At 39.0% G+C, this 6,464-nt stretch overlaps 1 protein-coding gene across 1 annotated transcript in view; it reads left to right on the forward strand.

The window, feature by feature from the left end:
* Positions 1 to 377: 377 nt before the first annotated feature.
* Positions 378 to 6,464, forward strand: part of CCDC7 (coiled-coil domain containing 7) — a 172,200-nt gene continuing 166,113 nt past the window's right edge. The window contains exon 1 of the mRNA XM_069086464.1: positions 378 to 944. The gene's annotated coding sequence lies outside the window, so the exon portion shown is untranslated. The remainder of the gene's footprint in view (positions 945 to 6,464) is intronic.

Below are 6,464 nucleotides of genomic sequence, written 5' to 3' on the forward strand. Positions count from 1 at the left end.
TCTGACTTAATGGAGAGCCTGACTATGAAATAAGATGAGAGAGCAGGTGGGCGCTGTATTGCGGCCTAAATGTTGGACCAGGAAGGCTAGACTTGATTCTCTAACAGCGGCTTCTAATCTTTTAATTAATGTTTTTTTTTAAAGCATAAAATGCATAGGATTACAAAGGAAACCAAATATACTGAAATTAGCTATGACAATGGCTTAAAAAAAAAAGGGTCAGGAACCCTGGGTTTAGAACCCTAGGGGCTGGGCAAGTTGTTCAGGTTAGGGGAGGTGCACGGTGGGATCGCGCTTCAGTAATTGGAGGAGGGTGGGGGTGGAGCGGGGCAGGGGGTGGGGCGCGGATAGGAAAAGGGCGGTTTCCGCTCAGTCATTTCCTGTTTTCCTGTAGGGGGCGTTCCATTGGTGGAGACATTCCTTTTCCAGGGCTCGGGCCGCCTACTCTTTAACTTTCTTCCCGCCCTCGTCTTTTCTATCACGATATGCGGGCGTGGGTCCAAAGGCCGTCTGCTAAGCTGGCACAAAACACCGGAAGGATGAGGGGGCCCAGAGTCGCCACTGCCCTCGAACAACAGAAAGGACGGAAAGTACCTGCGCCGTCTGGGGTCTGGGCGTGGAGGCCCGAGGCGCGATCTGCACCTGCGCGAGCCGCGAGGTCCTGAGCCCTCCCCCTCCTCCCTGCGCCTCGGGCCGTGGCACGCATGCGTGTGGAGCTCGGGGAGCCGTTGTTGGCCTGACCGCCCGAGCCCTCGGGTGCAGCACATGACAGGGCCGGGGCGTGGAGGGCAGTGGGAACCCGCCTTTGGGCGGGTTAGATAGGCCCCGAAATCACCAGCACCCTCAGAAGAGCATCGCCCCCTGAAATCCGGCTTCTCCCACCGCCTTAACCACTAGACGCCCTGCTGGCATTGTGTTGCTTGAGTTCAAACAAACTCGAACAGGTATAAACCTAGAGGTGGCGGTGGGGGCTCCTCCCGCGTGGCCAGACGCGACCCCCGCCCCGCCTAGAGAAGAGCTCGGGGACCGTTGCCCCGCCCTTCCCCCTCCTTCTCCTCCCTTTTCCTCCATCTCCTCCCCTCTTCTTCCCCTTCTTCCTCCTCTCTCCTCTTTCTGGAGAGGAGCTCCAGTTCCTACCCTCCCCCTTTCTCCAGCCTCCCTCCCTTTTCCCCTCTTTACTCTGTTTCTCCTTTTCCCCTCTTCCCTTCTCCCCCTCCTCTCCGTCTCCTTTTTCTCTTTCTCCCTCTTCTCTCTATTCCTTCTCTTAGCCTTCCTCCCTCTAGATTTTCTCTCCTCTCTCTGGTGCCCCAACCAGGGAAACTACTCTGCCCCTACCCACAGAAGTGGAGCTAACAGGATAGAATATTTTACTTCTCCCTGAAGTGGAAAAAAGAAGACTGAGCTTCCGAGCTGAACATCCCCATGCTACTCAGATTAGGCGTAGGACGTCACTGTAAGGGAGGAGACGATTAACGCTGGTCCTTTACCATATATATTTATTCCCCTTCCTTCCCTATCAGATACATTAGAGTCATTCGCGATGTGACCATTAACAACCCACTTAACCCTCAGTGCCTTTGAAGAACACCCTTGTGATAATAGCATTTGTATTGAAACTGAATATTATGTTACTTCACCTTGAAGATACAGGGGACTCCACGAATAGAAGACAGTCATCATTGCTCAGGCTGTAACATGAAAGGAAAAGATGTCCATTCATTGACTTTATTTTGCTTTTGTTGAATGATCAGCCCATCTATTTCACACATACATTTTTTGATGTTCTTTTTTTTTTAATTTTATTTTATTTTGCTTTTTGGAGGGCAATTGGGGTTAAGTGATTTGCCCAAGGTCACACAGCTAGTTTTTGTGTTGTGTCTGAATCCGGATTTGAACTCAGGTCCTCCTGACTCCAGGGCTGGTGCCCTATTCACTGCACCACCTAGCCTCCCCAATGATGATATTCTTAATATTACTTCTCTTTTGTAAGATCTTATTTGTAATGTGTTACAGAATTTACTAAGATAGAAAATGACTTCTTATTGACATAGGAGTCATTCTTGAATCAGGTGTCAGCATATAGTAAGATATATATTTTTATATACTTACATATGTATATGTCTTCATAGTTAGAATATAAGCTCCTTTGGGCAGATATTGTTTAATTTTTGTCTTTGTATCACCAACACTTAGCATGGCCTCTGGCACATAGTCGATGCTTAAAAATGTTTGTTGTATTATTATTAATTTTTTTTGTTTGTTGTGTTATTGAATGCCAACCCATTGAATGAGCATGAACTCCCCCAGCTGATGAAATAGATTCAATTGCATCCAATTAGAACCATATAAATACCCAATTTTTATTTCATCAAGATCTGTCAAATACTTATTTTGCTAAATCATAGCTATATTCTCATTAGTAAAACTAAGAATGCAAACTACAGAAATAGTTTATAAAATCATGATATTCCTCACCAACCATTAATCTTACCTGGAAGCAGAACCCAGGTTTGTCTTGATCTTTCATGTCCAGAGAATTCTTTACACAAACATGTCCTGATTTACTTTTCCAACTATATGCAGTCCTCCATTGTAGCTAATTCAGAAGCTAAGTCTTCTGATCACTCTATTCAGAAGACTACTGAACTCCTTGGTCAAATGTCTTTTTTTCCTTTACTGTCAAAAATAGCTTCCTTTTGGGATTCAATTTCCCTGTCTGCCACCCTCTTTTTTTGGTTCGTCTAACAGGTCTGTGCAGTGGTTTAGCCAGTATAATACTCTAAAAGAAGGGTAACTTGGCATAAGATTTAAGGGAGTCTGTGAACTTGGATGGCAAAAAATACATCTCATTTCAGTATAATTGGCCTCCTTTGAAATCACAAATATTTTATTTTATTCATTTAAAAACATTCAGAGAAGGGGTCAGCAGGCTTCATGAGACCTGTTGGTCCACGAGACCAAAAGACTTAGGTTCTTCATATTTACCAATTAATTTTGTTAAGTGTAAATTTAAATATTTTATTTTTTGGCTCTAGGCCTGATTGATTTTCAAACATTTCTTTGACCTTCCTATCTTTGTGAATTTTTAAAAGTCAGTGTTTCACAAATCTCCATCTCTTGCCTTCTAACAACATGCTGTTTTGCTAAGATTCTCATCCTAGCTTTGTCAATTAAGCTTAATATTTTTAATAGCTGTTGCAGTTTCTTTAGTAGTTTCTGATCTTAGTTGAAAAATCTTCTATAATTCTGATTTATGCCCCTTACCAGGTTATAACTTTATTTTTTCTTGCAAGATACTGCTCTTGTTTTTGTGTAGTTTAACTGTAATGCTTTTTAAAGAGTTGAATCTTTAGGTTTTCCTTGTAAAAGTTCCTGTGGATTCTTTCTGTTTGTATATTATCATTTGTTTTTTGATAATTTCTGTAAAGTTTTTTTTTTTTAATAAATGATTTCTTGGAATGTAGTGCTCAGATTTAAATTTCTGGGATTCTGGTAGTCATGAGATTGCTGGATCTTGTTTCTTCCTTCAGAACCCTTACTTTTACCTACATGTTTTCTCATTCAGTAATTTAGCTATTTTCTGTTTTCCCTATTTTTCTATATTTCCTACAATTTTCATTTCTGCTGTAGTGAGCCTATTGTTTATTGCTTCTACATCTCTTCAGATCTTCTATTATTCTTTATATTGCTTGTTTTTATAACCCCCCCTCCCAATAATTTTTAGCATATTTTAATTCTAGCCCCATTTTCTTTCATGATTTTTAAAGCTTGTTCTTGCTTGAATTCTTTTGTTGTTTATCCATTTGAAGATTTTTTGGGGGATGCCTTATACTACTTATTTTTCCTCTTGTGTTGCATCTTTTATTTTTATTTGCTTTGTAGGATTTTGTTGTTATATCACTTCATTACTTTGTACATTGTATAAGAGTTTATTATCTTGTATATATTTTCAGGTCTTTTTAGTCTTTGTATTTGTAGATATATTAAAAATGGAGAAAGTTTGATCTAGTTGAAAAGTGATGAATTCAGTATTTAAAACTGTTCAGTGACAACAGTACAATGCTGTTCCTTAAACTGAATTAGTCTATATTGGTTTAACCTTTTGAAGTGTTGCCCTAACACTGATCCAGAACACCTTGAAGTGTATATATTCATTTAAGTGGGCCCCAAATGGATTGATGGCATAGATAAATTCACATATAATTAAATGAATTGATTTTACTGGACCCTTTTTGGCTAGAGTCCTATCATACCTCCTGAAATTTCACTTTGTAACATAGTTTTGGGTGTAGGGAACCTGCCGCTTCAAGGCCACACGTGATCTCAAGTGCCCCCCTTTGACCGAATCCAGATATCACAGAACAAATCCCCTTAATAAAAAGATCTGTTCTGTAAAACTTGGATTTAGTCAAAAGGCTGCACCCAGGGACCGAGAAGGCCACGTATGGCCTCAAGACTGCTGGTTCCCCACCCCTGGTTTGGAATGTATTCTCTATTCAGTGACCCCCTTCTTGGTCATTAATATGGCTTTTGTATTTATTCTTTTTCCTTCAGTGTACTTCATATCTTCCCTTCTAATTACTCTCTCCAGTAAACAACCTATTTATAATTAATTTTAAATGTTTTCTGGAGTGTTTTACACTGTGGCCACAAGAAGCATCTCTGAGCCTCAGTTTTCTTATCTGCAATAAGGGGATCATGGTGCTTCTCCTTCCTCATGGGATTATTTTGAGAAAAGCACAATGGAAATCAGAAAGTATTCATTCAGTGCATATGTTCTTTACCTGTTTTTTGTGTCATGGACCCCTTTGGCAATATGAAGAAGTCTGTGGACCCCTCAGAAAAAGTTTGTTTTTTATGACTGAATTAAAATACATAAGCTTATGAAGAAGGATTGAATCTTAAAATTTGCCTTGTGCAATTCCTGTGGATTCTTACTCTTTGTAAGTCTATAACACATATTGAAAAACAGCAAAACATTTTTTAAAAAAAGTTCACAGGCTCTACCAATTAAGAGCCCCTAATTTAATGTAAATATTTTGGGAGTCATTGTAATGTCATACTGATAGCAGTTGAAGGAACTAGAGATTTTTAGCCTAAGAAAAGAATATTTAGGGGATATGATCCATCTTTTAGTATCTGAATACTCCTATAGATGAAGAATTTGATATGTTAGCCCCACAGGTAAGAACTAAGAGCACTAAGTAGAAGTTTCAGAGATGCAGATTTTGACTCACACTTCTTAACAAGGAGAACTATTCAGAATTGGAAGGGGAATGAATACCTTGGGAGGAACTTGAGAGGACTTTTGGCAAAGGCTAATTGACCACTTATTGGTAATGTTGTAGAAGAAAGTCTTAGTTATTTGGATTAAATAACTTCTCCAGGGGCTTGCTGGACCCAGTGCATAACAGACAATTGAAAGCTACAAATCAGGACTTGGTTTGTTGGGGTTTTGTTTGTTTGTTTGTTTGTTTGTTTTTTGGATTGTCTAGACTCATGATGGAAAAATTGTCAGTAATGCAGATGTGTAATTTAAATGTGTCATGAATACTTTTTTTTTTGTAATTGTTAAAGATTTACCAGCACATCCTTACTGATGTGCCTTCAGCTCTGAGATCCTCTGAAGTATATTTTGTTTGGTTATAGCTTTTTGGCATGAACAGGGGAAAACATATGTCATGTCTTTGTTTTTGAATATTATACTAGATAAGTCACATTGGCATATAGTTGCATTATTTATTATATGATTATGATTTATGTTCCTGATTTATGTCTCTTTGTATCTTCTTTTGAAGACCTTTAAAAATTATAGTCTTCATTTTCTTTCTAGTATATGAGGTTAGCTAGTGTAGTAATTGGCTTCCTTAATGCTAACATTTGTTTGAGAAGGGATACTCTTCACCTTCTTGATAATGAGTATAGGTTTATGCTCCTAAGGTAGGGAGAGAAGGAATGATGAGAAGTACAGTGTTTGATATGGTTAAATTGGCAAGTTTTGACGTTGCATAGTGCTATGTATATATTTATATATACACACAATTTGCACTCATTCATGTATATATATATATATGGTACAGTGGATAGACTACCAGGTCTGAAGTTAGGTAGAGCTGAGTTCAAATTTACCTTGGATACTTACTAGCTCTTTGACTCTAGGAAAGTCACTTAACCTCTCTTTGCCTCAGTTTCCTAATATGTGAAATGAGCTAATAATAGCACCTATTTCCCAGGATTGTTATGAGGATCAAATGAGCTAATATTTATAAAGCAGTTAATACAGTGACTGTCACATAGTAGGTACTATATAAATACTAGCTATTAATTATGCAAAATTCATACAGGTATGTGGCATGCTTTAGGTATTCCTTAATCTCTTCCCCCCAATTATAGAAGATGTTCTCAACCTCAGATTACACACACACACACACACACACACACACACACACACACACACACACACA

Source organism: Petaurus breviceps, unplaced genomic scaffold (genome assembly GCF_028583685.1).
Source record: "Petaurus breviceps papuanus isolate PSGF00001 unplaced genomic scaffold, PetGlider_PUasm1.0 178, whole genome shotgun sequence".
NCBI lineage: Eukaryota > Metazoa > Chordata > Mammalia > Diprotodontia > Petauridae > Petaurus > Petaurus breviceps.